Source organism: Cynocephalus volans, chromosome 10 (genome assembly GCF_027409185.1).
Source record: "Cynocephalus volans isolate mCynVol1 chromosome 10, mCynVol1.pri, whole genome shotgun sequence".
Lineage (NCBI taxonomy): Eukaryota > Metazoa > Chordata > Mammalia > Dermoptera > Cynocephalidae > Cynocephalus > Cynocephalus volans.
Window position 1 is genome coordinate 32,286,723 of NC_084469.1, and position 17,183 is coordinate 32,303,905.

The following is a 17,183-nucleotide window of genomic DNA, read 5'->3' on the forward strand; positions in this document are numbered from 1 at the left end:
GTTTCTCTCAACAATGTTTTACATTTTTCATCATACAGACCTTGCACATTTTGTTAAATTTAGTCCTAGGTATTTAATGTTTTTTGATGATATTGTAAATGGTATTATAAAATTTCAATTTCTTATTGTTTATTGCTGGTATATAAAAATACAGTTAATTTTTGTGTATTGATTTTGTATCCTGTGACCTTGCCAAATTCACGTATTACTTCTAGTAGTAGATTCCTTAGGATTTTCTACATTGACGATCATGTTGATTAAAAACACTTTTATTTTTTCCTTTCCAATCTTTACCTTAATTTCTTTTTGCCATGTTGCACTATCAACTACCAGCGTACCTTCAATACGATGTTGGATAGAAGAAGTTAACATGCACATTTCTGTCTTGTTCCTGATGTTGGGGGAAAAGCATTCAGTCTTTTACCATTAAGTGTGATATTAGATGTATATTTTTCACAGATGCTCTTCATCAATTTTTTAAGCTGTTTTCCAATGAGTTCTTATTACTAGTCAAGTTCATGATTCAAAAATATGGAATGCTTCATGAATTTGCATGTCATCCTTGCACAGGGGCCATGCTAATCTTTTCTGTATTGTACCAATTTTAGTATATGGGCTGCTGAAGTGAGCACTAGCTGAAAGTTTTTAATCACAAATAGTGTTGAATTTTGTCAAATACTCCATCTTTTGCAACGGTTTTAATCTTTTTTATTTTTAAAATTTTATTAATGTCTTAGTCTTTTTAGTGTTGCTATAACAGAATACCTGAGACTGGGTACTTTATAAAGAAAAGAGGTTTATTTGGCTCACAATTCTGTGGCTAAAAAGTCCAAGATCAGGCAGCCCATCAGTAAGGGTCTTGTGCTGCCTCTACTCTCAGCAGAAAGCACAAAGCAGAAAGGGAAGCTAGCATGTGCAAAGAGACACATGGCAAGAGAAGAAGTAAGAAGCAATCAGAGAACAGAAGGAAATAAAGGGCATCCAGATTGGAAAAGATGAAGTCAAACTGTCCCTGTTTGCAGATGACATGATCCTATATATCGAACAGCCTAAAACCTCTACAAAAAAACTGTTGGAATTGATAAATGATTTCAGCACAGTAGCAGGATACAAAATCAACACACTCTATAATGAGAACTACAAACCACTGCTGAGAGAAATTAGAGAGGATACAAGAAGATGGAAATATATCCCATGCTCTTGGATTGGAAGAATCAACATAGTGAAAATGTCCATACTACCCAAAGTGATATACAAATTCAATGCAATCCCCATCAAAATTCCAAAGACATTTTTGTCAGAAATGGAAAAAACTCTCCAGACATTTATATGGAACAATAAAAGACCACGCATAGCCAAAGCAATGCTCAGCAAAAAAAATAAAGCTGGAGGCATAACACTACCTGACTTTAAGCTATACTACAAAGCTATAATAACCAAAACAGTATGGTACTGGCATAAAAACAGACACACTGACCAATGGAATAGAATAGAGAATCCAGAAATCAACCCACACACTTACTGCCATCTGATCTTTGACCAAGGCACCAAGCCTATTCACTGGGGAAGGGACTGCCTCTTCAGCAAATGGTGCTGGGATAACTGGATATCCATATGCAGGAGAATGAAACTAGATCCATACCTCTCACCGTATACTAAAATCAACTCAAAATGGATTAAGGATTTAAATATACACCCTGAAACAATAAAACTTCTTAAAGAAAACATAGGAGAAACACTTCAGGAAATAGGACTGGACACAGACTTCATGAATACAACCCCAAAAGTACGGGCAACCAAAGGAAAAATAAACAAATGGGATTATATCAAACTAAAAAGCTTCTGCACAGCAAAAGAAACAATTAAAAGAGTTAAAAGACAACCAACAGAGTGGGAGAAAATATTTGCAAAATATACATCTGACAAAGGATTAATATCCAGAATATATAAGGAACTCAAACAACTTTACAAGAAGAAAACAAGCAACCCAATTAAAAAATGGGCAAAAGAGCTAAGTAGGCATTTCTCTAAGGAAGATATCCAAATGGCCAACAGACATATGAAAAAATGCTCAACATCACTCAGCATCCGGGAAATGCAAATCAAAACCACATTGAGATACCATCTAACCCCAGTTAGGATGGCTAAAATCCAAAAGACTATAAATGATAAATGCTGGCGAGGCTGCGGAGAAAAAGGAACTCTCATACATTGTTGGTGGGACTGCAAAATGGTGCAGCCTCTATGGAAAATGGTATGGAGGTTCCTTAAACAATTGCAAATAGATCTACCATACGACCCAGCCATCCCACTGTTGGGAATATACCCAGAGGAATGGAAATCATCAAGTCGAAGGTATACCTGTTCCCCAATGTTCATCGCAGCACTCTTTACAATAGCCAAGAGTTGGAACCAGCCCAAATGCCCATCATCAGATGAGTGGATACGGAAAATGTGGTACATCTACACAATGGAATACTACTCAGCTATAAAAACGAATGAAATACTGCCATTTGCAACAACATGGATGGACCTTGAGAGAATTATATTAAGTGAAACAAGTCAGGCACAGAAAGAGAAATACCACATGTTCTCACTTATTGGAGGGAGCTAAAAATTAATATATAAATTCACACACACACATACACACACACACACACAAACCGGGGGGGGGCGGGAAGAAGATATAACAACCACAATTATTTGAAGTTGATACAACAAGCAAACAGAAAGGACATTGTTGGGGGGGAGGGGGGAGGGAGAAGGGAGGGAGGTTTTGGTGATGGGGAGCAATAATCAGCTACAATGTATATCGACAAAATAAAATTTAAAAAAAAATAAATAAAAATAAAAATAAAAATAAATAAATTTAAAAAAAAAAAAAAAAAAAAGAAACAGGGAACACGGCGCCAGGGCTACTGTGGATGCAGCCAGGATCCCGGAGGCTGGGGCCGCACTGAAGGCGGCCAGCTGCCCTATTCAGGATTCGAGGTTTCAGGCCGGCATTAAAGAAGATTCCTGGGAGCGCCCGAGCAGCGCCGCGACTGAACAGCCCGAGGCGGCAGCGCCGAGAACACGGAAGGCAACAAACCAGAGACAGAGCGAGCGCCCGACCTGGCACAGCACTGTGAGTGATCCCTGGCACAGCTCTGTTCGGGGGGTGGATGCCCACGCGGCTCCCGCCTGCACCACCAGGCCACTCATTGCCCCGGTGCTGCCTCCATTTTCCCAGGTGCGGGCAGCTCTGCCCTGCTCGGCCATCACTGAGCCCATTTGCTTGGCCTGGCGCGGGGCTTTCCGGACCCTGCGGGCCGACCTCCTCTCCCACTCCCTCCGTGGTTCTCTGGCAGGGCTGGGGGTGTGGGGCTTCCCGACCAGTTTTGGGAGGGCTAGGAAGTACGGGCAGGCCGACTGTCACTCCACCACACCCTGGACTCCGGCCCTGGTAAACTTCCTGTTACTGGGAGGCAGATACCATCTCTGCGACCACCAGTTTGGAAAAAAGCCTAACGAATTTCTGGTTGGGAATAGTGTGGTAGGAGAGTTCCCAGGTCCGCTTGAACCTGCCGGAGAGCAGGCTGCAGGCGGGCACTAGACTCGGTTTATACCGGGGGGATACAAAGGTGAACAAGACCCGAGAAAGATCTACACAGTGCTACAAAGGCACCCAGAGAGACCGGTCGTCTGTGCCTAGCAGAAACCTGGTAGACTTCCTGGGCGAGGCGGTGCTGGGCAGGGTCTTGAAGGCCCAGCTGATAGAGGAGGGGTGCAGAAGACACGCCCCAGCCCAGCACAGTGTGCACAGAGGGGGGAGACATGCGGCCAGGGAGGCGGAGACTCGACAGAAACCACACACCCGGTGGGGTCGCCACTGCACGATCTAACAGCCTGGGCCAGAGCACACGGAACGGGGAGAAGTCCTGTACAGAAAGTGAAAGCTCAACAGAGATCACACACCCTGTGGTACGTGATCCACCAGCCCAGCAGAGTACAAGCTGACTAGAAAGGTGGATCCCCGGAGAAGCCCAAGACCCGAGGCAACCACACACACAAGACGCTAGAGGCCAACTGAGCAGTCACGGCGGGAGCCATACCAAATTGGCAACCACAGCAACATCCTAGTTAGTCATTAGTCTTAAACTGGTGGACTGTGAAACCCCCTGCCACAATGAACAAACACCAAAAAAAAGACACCAGAAATACAAAAAATCAAGAAAGTACACCACCAAAAGTTAATAAATCTCATACTCTAGATCCTATAGAACAAGAAGCCCTTGAAATAACTGACAAGGAATTTCGAGTGATAATTCTAAGGAAACTGAATGAGATACAGGAAAACTCACCTAGACATCATGATGAAATGAGGAAAAGTATACAGGATCTGAAAGGGGAAATATACAAGGAAATCAATGTCCTGAAAAAAAATGTAGCAGAACTTGCTGAACTGAAGAAGTTATTCAGCGAAATAAAAAACACAACGGAGAGTTTAACCAGCAGGCTTGTCGAAGTTGAAGAGAGAACCTCTGAACTTGAAGATGGGCTGTTTGAAATAACACAAGCAGACAAAAAGAAAGAAAAAAGAATCAAGGACATGGAAGAAAATCTGAGAGAGATATCAGACAACCTCAAGCGCTCAAATATCCGAGTCATGGGTATTCCAGAAGGGGAGGAAAATGGAGATTCCATTGAAAACATATTCAACAAAATAGTGGCAGAAAACTTCCCAGGTATAGGAAAAATCACAGATCTTCAGATCCAGGAAGCTCAACGATCTCCAAACGTATTCAACCCAAAAAGGCCTTCTCCAAGACATGTCATAGTCAAATTGGCAAAACTCAGAGACAAAGAGAGAATCTTAAAAGCTGCAAGAGAGAAGCGTCAAATCACCTATAAGGGAGCCCCAATCAGGTTAACATCAGACTTTTCATCACAAACCCTAAAAGCTAGAAAGGAATGGGATGATATTTTCAAAATACTAAAAGACAAAGATTGCCAGCCAAGAATACTCTACCCTGCAAGGCTATCCTTCCGAAATGAGGGGCAAATAGTATATTTCTCAGACAAACAAAAACTGCGGGAGTTCACTACCACAAGACCACCCTTACAAGAAATCCTCAAGGGAGTACTGGGTTTGGTTCCTGAAAAATAACTACCACTGCCATAAAAACCTAAGAAAAATCTAAACCCGCTAGTACAATAAAAATGGCATTCATGAAGAGAAAACAAGCTAACAAAAACACTATCTACAACCTAAGGAACCAACAAACAAAGAAACCAAACAGTAAACCAGAAAGCAAGGAACAAAAGACACCTAAGACAACCAAACAACCAATAAAATGCTAGGAATAAATCAACACCTTTCAATAACAACTCTTAATGTTAAAGGCTTAAATTCCCCAATTAAAAGACACAGACTGGCTGACTGGATCAAAAAGCAGGACCCAACTATAGGCTGCCTACAAGAGACCCACCTCACCCATAAAGATTCACACAGACTAAGAGTGAAAGGATGGAAAAAGATTTACCATGCAAACAGAAAAGAAAAACGAGCTAGAGTGGCTATTCTTATATCTGACAAAATAGACTTTAAACTAAAAACCATAAAAAGAGACAATGAGGGACACTACTTAATGATAAAAGGACTGATCCATCAAGAAGACATAACAATCATAAATATGTACACACCCAATGTTGGAGCAGCCAGATTTATAAAACAAACTCTATTAGACCTAAAGAAGGAAATAGACACTAATACCATAACAGCAGGGGACCTGAACACTCCACTGTCAATATTAGACAGATCATCTAGGCAAAGAATCAGTAGAGAAACACAAGATCTAAACAAGACTCTAGACCAATTGGAATTGGCAGATATCTACAGAACATTCCACCCAACAACCTCAGAATATTCATTCTTCTCATCAGCACATGGATCATTCTCCAGGATAGATCACATATTAGGTCACAAATCAAGTCTCAATAAATTCAAAAAAAATGGAATTATCCCATGTATCTTCTCAGACCACAATGGATTAAAACTAGAAATTAATAACAAACAAAACTCTGGAAACTATACAAACACATGGAAATTAAACAGCATTCTACTTAATAACATATGGGTCCAAGAAGAAATCAAGCAGGAAATCAAAAAGTTTATTGAAACTAATGAAAACAATGATACATCATACCAAAACCTGTGGGATACTGCAAAACCAGTATTGAGGGGAAAATTTATTGCATTAAATGCTCACTTCAGAAGAATGGAAAGATGGCAAGTGAACAACCTAACACTTCACCTTAAAGAACTAGAAAAACAAGAACAATCCAATCCTAAAGTTAGCAGACGGAAAGAAATCATTTAGATCAGAGCAGAACTGAATGAAATTGAAAACCAAAAAACAATTCAAAAGATCAACGAATCAAAAAGTTGGTTTTTTGAAAAGATAAATAAAATTGACAAACCATTAGCATGGCTAACAAGAAAAAGAAGAGAGAAGACTCAAATAACAAAAATTAGAAATGAAAAAGGCGATATTACAACTGATTCATCTGAAATACAAGGAATCATTCAAGACTACTATAAACAACTATACGCCAACAAATTTGAAAATCTGGAGGAAATGGATAAATTTCTGGACACACACAAGCTCCCAAAACTGAACCGTGAAGACGTAGAAAATTTGAACAGACCAATAACAATAAAGGAGATTGAAGCTGTTATCAGAAGGCTCCCAACAAAGAAAAGCCCAGGACCAGATGGATTCACAGCAGAATTTTACCAAACATTCAAAGAGGAATTGACACCGATTCTTTACAAACTATTCCAAAAGATTGAAACCGACGCAAATCTCCCAAACTCATTCTATGAAGCAAACATCATCCTGATACCAAAACCAGGTAAAGATATAACCAAAAAAGAAAACTAGAGGCCGATATCCTTGATGAATATAGATGCAAAAATCCTCACTAAAATACTAGCAAACAGAATACAGCAACACATACGAAAAATTATTCATCACGATCAAGTGGGATTCATCCGAGGGATGCAAGGTTGGTTCAACATACGCAAATCAATAAATGTGATACACCATATTAATAAACTCAAACACAAGGACCATATGATCATCTCTATAGATGCTGAAAAAGCATTTGATAAAGTTCAGCACTCATTCATGACAAAGACCCTCTATAAGTTAGGTATAGAGGGAAAGTATCTCAACATAATTAAAGCCATATATGACAAACCCACTGCCAATGTCATCCTGAATGGGGAAAAGCTGAAAGCTTTTCCTTTAAGAACAGGCACTAGACAAGGATGCCCACTCTCACCACTCCTATTCAACATAGTGTTGGAAGTACTAGCCAGAGCAATCAGAGAAGAGAAGGAAATAAAGGGCATCCAGATTGGAAAAGATGAAGTCAAACTGTCCCTGTTTGCAGATGACATGATCCTATATATCGAACAGCCTAAAACCTCTACAAAAAAACTGTTGGAATTGATAAATGATTTCAGCACAGTAGCAGGATACAAAATCAACACACAAAAATCAGTAGCATTTCTTTTCTCCAATAGTGAACATGCAGAAGGAGAAATCAAGAAAGCCTGCCCATTTACAATAGCCACCAAAAAAATAAAATACTTAGGAATTGAGTTAACCAAGGAGGTGAAAAATCTCTATAATGAGAACTACAAACCACTGCTGAGAGAAATTAGAGAGGATACAAGAAGATGGAAAGATATTCCATGCTCTTGGATTGGAAGAATCAACATAGTGAAAATGTCCATACTACCCAAAGTGATATACAAATTCAATGCAATCCCCATCAAAATTCCAAAGACATTTTTCTCAGAAATGGAAAAAACTATTCAGACATTTATATGGAACAATAAAAGACCACGAATAGCCAAAGCAATGCTCAGCAAAAAAAATAAAGCTGGAGGCATAACACTACCTGACTTTAAGCTATACTACAAAGCTATAATAACCAAAACAGTATGGTACTGGCATAAAAACAGACACACTGACCAATGGAATAGAATAGAGAATCCAGAAATCAACCCACACACTTACTGCCATCTGATCTTTGACAAAGGCACCAAGCCTATTCACTGGGGAAGGGACTGCCTCTTCAGCAAGTGGTGCTGGGATAACTGGATATCGATATGCAGGAGAATGAAACTAGATCCATACCTCTCACCGTGTACTAAAATCAACTCAAAATGGATTAAGGATTTAAATATACACCCTGAGACAATAAAACTTCTTAAAGAAAACATAGGGGAAACACTTCAGGAAATAGGACTGGGCACAGACTTCATGAATACGACCCCAAAAGCACGGGCAACCAAAGGAAAAATAAACAAATGGGATTATATCAAACTAAAAAGCTTCTGCACAGCAAAAGAAACAATTAAAAGAGTTAAAAGACAACCAACAGAGTGGGAGAAAATATTTGCAAAATATACATCTGACAAAGGATTAATATCCAGAATATATAAGGAACTCAAACAACTTTACAAGAAGAAAACAAGCAACCCAATTAAAAAATGGGCAAAAGAGCTAAGTAGGCATTTCTCTAAGGAAGATATCCAAATGGCCAACAGACATATGAAAAAATGCTCAACATCACTCAGCATCCGGGAAATGCAAATCAAAACCACATTGAGATACCATCTAACCCCAGTTAGGATGGCTAAAATCCAAAAGACTATGAACAATAAATGCTGGCGAGGCTGCGGAGAAAAAGGAACTCTCATACATTGTTGGTGGGACTGCAAAATGGTGCAGCCTCTATGGAAAATGGTATGGAGGTTCCTTAAACAATTGCAAATAGATCTACCATACGACCCAGCCATCCCACTGTTGGGAATATACCCAGAGGAATGGAAATCATCAAGTCGAAGGTATACCTGTTCCCCAATGTTCATCGCAGCACTCTTTACAATAGCCAAGAGTTGGAACCAGCCCAAATGCCCATCATCAGATGAGTGGATACGGAAAATGTGGTACATCTACACAATGGAATACTACTCAGCTATAAAAACGAATGAAATACTGCCATTTGCAACAACATGGATGGACCTTGAGAGAATTATATTAAGTGAAACAAGTCAGGCACAGAAAGAGAAATACCACATGTTCTCACTTATTGGAGGGAGCTAAAAATTAATATATAAATTCACACACACACATACACACACACACACACAAACCGGGGGGGGGCGGGAAGAAGATATAACAACCACAATTATTTGAAGTTGATACAACAAGCAAACAGAAAGGACATTGTTGGGGGGGAGGGGGGAGGGAGAAGGGAGGGAGGTTTTGGTGATGGGGAGCAATAATCAGCTACAATGTATATCGACAAAATAAAATTTAAAAAAAAATAAATAAAAATAAAAATAAAAATAAATAAATTTAAAAAAAAAAAAAAAAAAAAGAAACAGGGAACACGGCGCCAGGGCTACTGTGGATGCAGCCAGGATGCCGGAGGCTGGGGCCGCACTGAAGGCGGCCAGCTGCCCTATTCAGGATTCGAGGTTTCAGGCCGGCATTAAAGAAGATTCCTGGGAGCGCCCGAGCAGCGCCGCGACTGAACAGCCCGAGGCGGCAGCGCCGAGAACACGGAAGGCAACAAACCAGAGACAGAGCGAGCGCCCGACCTGGCACAGCACTGTGAGTGATCCCTGGCACAGCTCTGTTCGGGGGGTGGATGCCCACGCGGCTCCCGCCTGCACCACCAGGCCACTCATTGCCCCGGTGCTGCCTCCATTTTCCCAGGTGCGGGCAGCTCTGCCCTGCTCGGCCATCACTGAGCCCATTTGCTTGGCCTGGCGCGGGGCTTTCCGGACCCTGCGGGCCGACCTCCTCTCCCACTCCCTCCGTGGTTCTCTGGCAGGGCTGGGGGTGTGGGGCTTCCCGACCAGTTTTGGGAGGGCTAGGAAGTACGGGCAGGCCGACTGTCACTCCACCACACCCTGGACTCCGGCCCTGGTAAACTTCCTGTTACTGGGAGGCAGATACCATCTCTGCGACCACCAGTTTGGAAAAAAGCCTAACGAATTTCTGGTTGGGAATAGTGTGGTAGGAGAGTTCCCAGGTCCGCTTGAACCTGCCGGAGAGCAGGCTGCAGGCGGGCACTAGACTCGGTTTATACCGGGGGGATACAAAGGTGAACAAGACCCGAGAAAGATCTACACAGTGCTACAAAGGCACCCAGAGAGACCGGTCGTCTGTGCCTAGCAGAAACCTGGTAGACTTCCTGGGCGAGGCGGTGCTGGGCAGGGTCTTGAAGGCCCAGCTGATAGAGGAGGGGTGCAGAAGACACGCCCCAGCCCAGCACAGTGTGCACAGAGGGGGGAGACATGCGGCCAGGGAGGCGGAGACTCGACAGAAACCACACACCCGGTGGGGTCGCCACTGCACGATCTAACAGCCTGGGCCAGAGCACACGGAACGGGGAGAAGTCCTGTACAGAAAGTGAAAGCTCAACAGAGATCACACACCCTGTGGTACGTGATCCACCAGCCCAGCAGAGTACAAGCTGACTAGAAAGGTGGATCCCCGGAGAAGCCCAAGACCCGAGGCAACCACACACACAAGACACTAGAGGCCAACTGAGCAGTCACGGCGGGAGCCATACCAAATTGGCAACCACAGCAACATCCTAGTTAGTCATTAGTCTTAAACTGGTGGACTGTGAAACCCCCTGCCACAATGAACAAACACCAAAAAAAAGACACCAGAAATACAAAAAATCAAGAAAGTACACCACCAAAAGTTAATAAATCTCATACTCTAGATCCTATAGAACAAGAAGCCCTTGAAATAACTGACAAGGAATTTCGAGTGATAATTCTAAGGAAACTGAATGAGATACAGGAAAACTCACCTAGACATCATGATGAAATGAGGAAAAGTATACAGGATCTGAAAGGGGAAATATACAAGGAAATCAATGTCCTGAAAAAAAATGTAGCAGAACTTGCTGAACTGAAGAAGTTATTCAGCGAAATAAAAAACACAACGGAGAGTTTAACCAGCAGGCTTGTCGAAGTTGAAGAGAGAACCTCTGAACTTGAAGATGGGCTGTTTGAAATAACACAAGCAGACAAAAAGAAAGAAAAAAGAATCAAGGACATGGAAGAAAATCTGAGAGAGATATCAGACAACCTCAAGCGCTCAAATATCCGAGTCATGGGTATTCCAGAAGGGGAGGAAAATGGAGATTCCATTGAAAACATATTCAACAAAATAGTGGCAGAAAACTTCCCAGGTATAGGAAAAATCACAGATCTTCAGATCCAGGAAGCTCAACGATCTCCAAACGTATTCAACCCAAAAAGGCCTTCTCCAAGACATGTCATAGTCAAATTGGCAAAACTCAGAGACAAAGAGAGAATCTTAAAAGCTGCAAGAGAGAAGCGTCAAATCACCTATAAGGGAGCCCCAATCAGGTTAACATCAGACTTTTCATCACAAACCCTAAAAGCTAGAAAGGAATGGGATGATATTTTCAAAATACTAAAAGACAAAGATTGCCAGCCAAGAATACTCTACCCTGCAAGGCTATCCTTCCGAAATGAGGGGCAAATAGTATATTTCTCAGACAAACAAAAACTGCGGGAGTTCACTACCACAAGACCACCCTTACAAGAAATCCTCAAGGGAGTACTGGGTTTGGTTCCTGAAAAATAACTACCACTGCCATAAAAACCTAAGAAAAATCTAAACCCGCTAGTACAATAAAAATGGCATTCATGAAGAGAAAACAAGCTAACAAAAACACTATCTACAACCTAAGGAACCAACAAACAAAGAAACCAAACAGTAAACCAGAAAGCAAGGAACAAAAGACACCTAAGACAACCAAACAACCAATAAAATGCTAGGAATAAATCAACACCTTTCAATAACAACTCTTAATGTTAAAGGCTTAAATTCCCCAATTAAAAGACACAGACTGGCTGACTGGATCAAAAAGCAGGACCCAACTATAGGCTGCCTACAAGAGACCCACCTCACCCATAAAGATTCACACAGACTAAGAGTGAAAGGATGGAAAAAGATTTACCATGCAAACAGAAAAGAAAAACGAGCTAGAGTGGCTATTCTTATATCTGACAAAATAGACTTTAAACTAAAAACCATAAAAAGAGACAATGAGGGACACTACTTAATGATAAAAGGACTGATCCATCAAGAAGACATAACAATCATAAATATGTACACACCCAATGTTGGAGCAGCCAGATTTATAAAACAAACTCTATTAGACCTAAAGAAGGAAATAGACACTAATACCATAACAGCAGGGGACCTGAACACTCCACTGTCAATATTAGACAGATCATCTAGGCAAAGAATCAGTAGAGAAACACAAGATCTAAACAAGACTCTAGACCAATTGGAATTGGCAGATATCTACAGAACATTCCACCCAACAACCTCAGAATATTCATTCTTCTCATCAGCACATGGATCATTCTCCAGGATAGATCACATATTAGGTCACAAATCAAGTCTCAATAAATTCAAAAAAATTGGAATTATCCCATGTATCTTCTCAGACCACAATGGATTAAAACTAGAAATTAATAACAAACAAAACTCTGGAAACTATACAAACACATGGAAATTAAACAGCATTCTACTTAATAACATATGGGTCCAAGAAGAAATCAAGCAGGAAATCAAAAAGTTTATTGAAACTAATGAAAACAATGATACATCATACCAAAACCTGTGGGATACTGCAAAACCAGTATTGAGGGGAAAATTTATTGCATTAAATGCTCACTTCAGAAGAATGGAAAGATGGCAAGTGAACAACCTAACACTTCACCTTAAAGAACTAGAAAAACAAGAACAATCCAATCCTAAAGTTAGCAGACGGAAAGAAATCATTTAGATCAGAGCAGAACTGAATGAAATTGAAAACCAAAAAACAATTCAAAAGATCAACGAATCAAAAAGTTGGTTTTTTGAAAAGATAAATAAAATTGACAAACCATTAGCATGGCTAACAAGAAAAAGAAGAGAGAAGACTCAAATAACAAAAATTAGAAATGAAAAAGGCGATATTACAACTGATTCATCTGAAATACAAGGAATCATTCAAGACTACTATAAACAACTATACGCCAACAAATTTGAAAATCTGGAGGAAATGGATAAATTTCTGGACACACACAAGCTCCCAAAACTGAACCGTGAAGACGTAGAAAATTTGAACAGACCAATAACAATAAAGGAGATTGAAGCTGTTATCAGAAGGCTCCCAACAAAGAAAAGCCCAGGACCAGATGGATTCACAGCAGAATTTTACCAAACATTCAAAGAGGAATTGACACCGATTCTTTACAAACTATTCCAAAAGATTGAAACCGACGCAAATCTCCCAAACTCATTCTATGAAGCAAACATCATCCTGATACCAAAACCAGGTAAAGATATAACCAAAAAAGAAAACTAGAGGCCGATATCCTTGATGAATATAGATGCAAAAATCCTCACTAAAATACTAGCAAACAGAATACAGCAACACATACGAAAAATTATTCATCACGATCAAGTGGGATTCATCCGAGGGATGCAAGGTTGGTTCAACATACGCAAATCAATAAATGTGATACACCATATTAATAAACTCAAACACAAGGACCATATGATCATCTCTATAGATGCTGAAAAAGCATTTGATAAAGTTCAGCACTCATTCATGACAAAGACCCTCTATAAGTTAGGTATAGAGGGAAAGTATCTCAACATAATTAAAGCCATATATGACAAACCCACTGCCAATGTCATCCTGAATGGGGAAAAGCTGAAAGCTTTTCCTTTAAGAACAGGCACTAGACAAGGATGCCCACTCTCACCACTCCTATTCAACATAGTGTTGGAAGTACTAGCCAGAGCAATCAGAGAAGAGAAGGAAATAAAGGGCATCCAGATTGGAAAAGATGAAGTCAAACTGTCCCTGTTTGCAGATGACATGATCCTATATATCGAACAGCCTAAAACCTCTACAAAAAAACTGTTGGAATTGATAAATGATTTCAGCACAGTAGCAGGATACAAAATCAACACACAAAAATCAGTAGCATTTCTTTTCTCCAATAGTGAACATGCAGAAGGAGAAATCAAGAAAGCCTGCCCATTTACAATAGCCACCAAAAAAATAAAATACTTAGGAATTGAGTTAACCAAGGAGGTGAAAAATCTCTATAATGAGAACTACAAACCACTGCTGAGAGAAATTAGAGAGGATACAAGAAGATGGAAAGATATTCCATGCTCTTGGATTGGAAGAATCAACATAGTGAAAATGTCCATACTACCCAAAGTGATATACAAATTCAATGCAATCCCCATCAAAATTCCAAAGACATTTTTCTCAGAAATGGAAAAAACTATTCAGACATTTATATGGAACAATAAAAGACCACGAATAGCCAAAGCAATGCTCAGCAAAAAAAATAAAGCTGGAGGCATAACACTACCTGACTTTAAGCTATACTACAAAGCTATAATAACCAAAACAGTATGGTACTGGCATAAAAACAGACACACTGACCAATGGAATAGAATAGAGAATCCAGAAATCAACCCACACACTTACTGCCATCTGATCTTTGACAAAGGCACCAAGCCTATTCACTGGGGAAGGGACTGCCTCTTCAGCAAGTGGTGCTGGGATAACTGGATATCGATATGCAGGAGAATGAAACTAGATCCATACCTCTCACCGTGTACTAAAATCAACTCAAAATGGATTAAGGATTTAAATATACACCCTGAGACAATAAAACTTCTTAAAGAAAACATAGGGGAAACACTTCAGGAAATAGGACTGGGCACAGACTTCATGAATACGACCCCAAAAGCACGGGCAACCAAAGGAAAAATAAACAAATGGGATTATATCAAACTAAAAAGCTTCTGCACAGCAAAAGAAACAATTAAAAGAGTTAAAAGACAACCAACAGAGTGGGAGAAAATATTTGCAAAATATACATCTGACAAAGGATTAATATCCAGAATATATAAGGAACTCAAACAACTTTACAAGAAGAAAACAAGCAACCCAATTAAAAAATGGGCAAAAGAGCTAAGTAGGCATTTCTCTAAGGAAGATATCCAAATGGCCAACAGACATATGAAAAAATGCTCAACATCACTCAGCATCCGGGAAATGCAAATCAAAACCACATTGAGATACCATCTAACCCCAGTTAGGATGGCTAAAATCCAAAAGACTATGAACAATAAATGCTGGCGAGGCTGCGGAGAAAAAGGAACTCTCATACATTGTTGGTGGGACTGCAAAATGGTGCAGCCTCTATGGAAAATGGTATGGAGGTTCCTTAAACAATTGCAAATAGATCTACCATACGACCCAGCCATCCCACTGTTGGGAATATACCCAGAGGAATGGAAATCATCAAGTCGAAGGTATACCTGTTCCCCAATGTTCATCGCAGCACTCTTTACAATAGCCAAGAGTTGGAACCAGCCCAAATGCCCATCATCAGATGAGTGGATACGGAAAATGTGGTACATCTACACAATGGAATACTACTCAGCTATAAAAACGAATGAAATACTGCCATTTGCAACAACATGGATGGACCTTGAGAGAATTATATTAAGTGAAACAAGTCAGGCACAGAAAGAGAAATACCACATGTTCTCACTTATTGGAGGGAGCTAAAAATTAATATATAAATTCACACACACACATACACACATACACACACAAACCGGGGGGGGGGAAGAAGATATAACAACCACAATTATTTGAAGTTGATACAACAAACAAACAGAAAGGACATGGTTGGGGGGGAGGGGGGAGGGAGAAGGGAGGGAGGTTTTGGTGATGGGGAGCATTAATCAGCTACAATGTATATCGACAAAATAAAATTTAAAAAATAAATAAATAAATTAAATAAATAAATAAATAAATAAAAAATAAATGTTCTTATCAAAAATCAAACCAAACCAAAATAAAAAAAAAAAAAAAAAATTTCAACATGAGTTTTGGTGGGGACAAACGTCATCCAAACCATAGCAATTAATATGGTGGATTATTTCGATTGATTTTGGAATGTCAAGCCAGTCTTAACATTCCTAGGATACTACAGTCATGATGTATTGTGCCATTTATATATTGCTGGATTTGACTTGCTTATACTTCATTAAGGATTTTGGGGTCTACATTCGTGATACTGGTGCATAGTTTCCAGGTCACATGAAATGAATGAGGACGTGTTCCCTCTTCTATATTCAGGAAGAGTTTATATAGAACTGGTATTATGTCTTCCATAAATATTTGGTAGAATTTATCATTGCATCCATCTGGGCTTATAGATGTTTGTATAAAGATTCTTAACTACAAATTGAATTTCTTTATTAGATGTAGAGCTCTTCAGGATTACAAACTTATTGTTGGAAAGCTGTTCATAACATTCTCTTAACATTCATAAGATTTGTTCATTTCTAATATTGGTAATGTGTCCTTTTCCTTCATCAGTGTGGCCAGTAGTAGTTTATCAGTTTTCTTGATGTTTTCAAAGAACTAACTTTAGGTTTTCTCAATTTTGTTCCTTTTTGTTTGTTTTCTATTTCATTGATTTTTGCTCTTATAATTATTTTCTTCCTTCTTTTTGGGTGGGTTTAATTTCTCTTTTTAATAAGGAAGCTTAGGTCATTGATTTTACAACTTCTTCCTTTTTTAATTTAAGCATTTAATGCTATAAATCCCTTTCTGAGCACTGCTTTAGCTGCACCACACAAATTTTGATATATTGTCATTTCATTTTCATGCAGGTCAAATGCTTTTGAATTTTTGTATTGATTACTCATGGTCAGAAAACATACGCTGTATGATTTAAATCCTTTTAAATTTATTAAGATTCCTTTGCCCAGAATATGGTCTATCTTGCTGAATGTTGTGTGCATTTGAAAGACTACATATTTTGCTGTTGTTGGGTGGAATGTTCTATAAATATAAGTTAGGAAAAGTTGTTTGATAGTGTTTTTAAAGTCTTTTCTATACTTACTGTTTTCCTTTTCTTTCTTTCTTTTTATTTTTATTTTTATTTTTTTCTTGTTGTTGATGTTGTTCTTTTGGTGGCTGGCTGCTTCAGAGACCTGAACCAGTACGTTGGTGTTATAAGGCTG

At 39.6% G+C, this 17,183-nt stretch overlaps 1 non-coding gene across 1 annotated transcript; it reads right to left on the reverse strand.

The window, feature by feature from the left end:
• Positions 1–525: 525 nt before the first annotated feature.
• On the reverse strand, positions 526–632 carry LOC134389773 (U6 spliceosomal RNA). The gene has a single exon (XR_010024749.1). It is a non-coding gene; the product is annotated as a U6 spliceosomal RNA (small nuclear RNA).
• Positions 633–17,183: the final 16,551 nt, after the last annotated feature.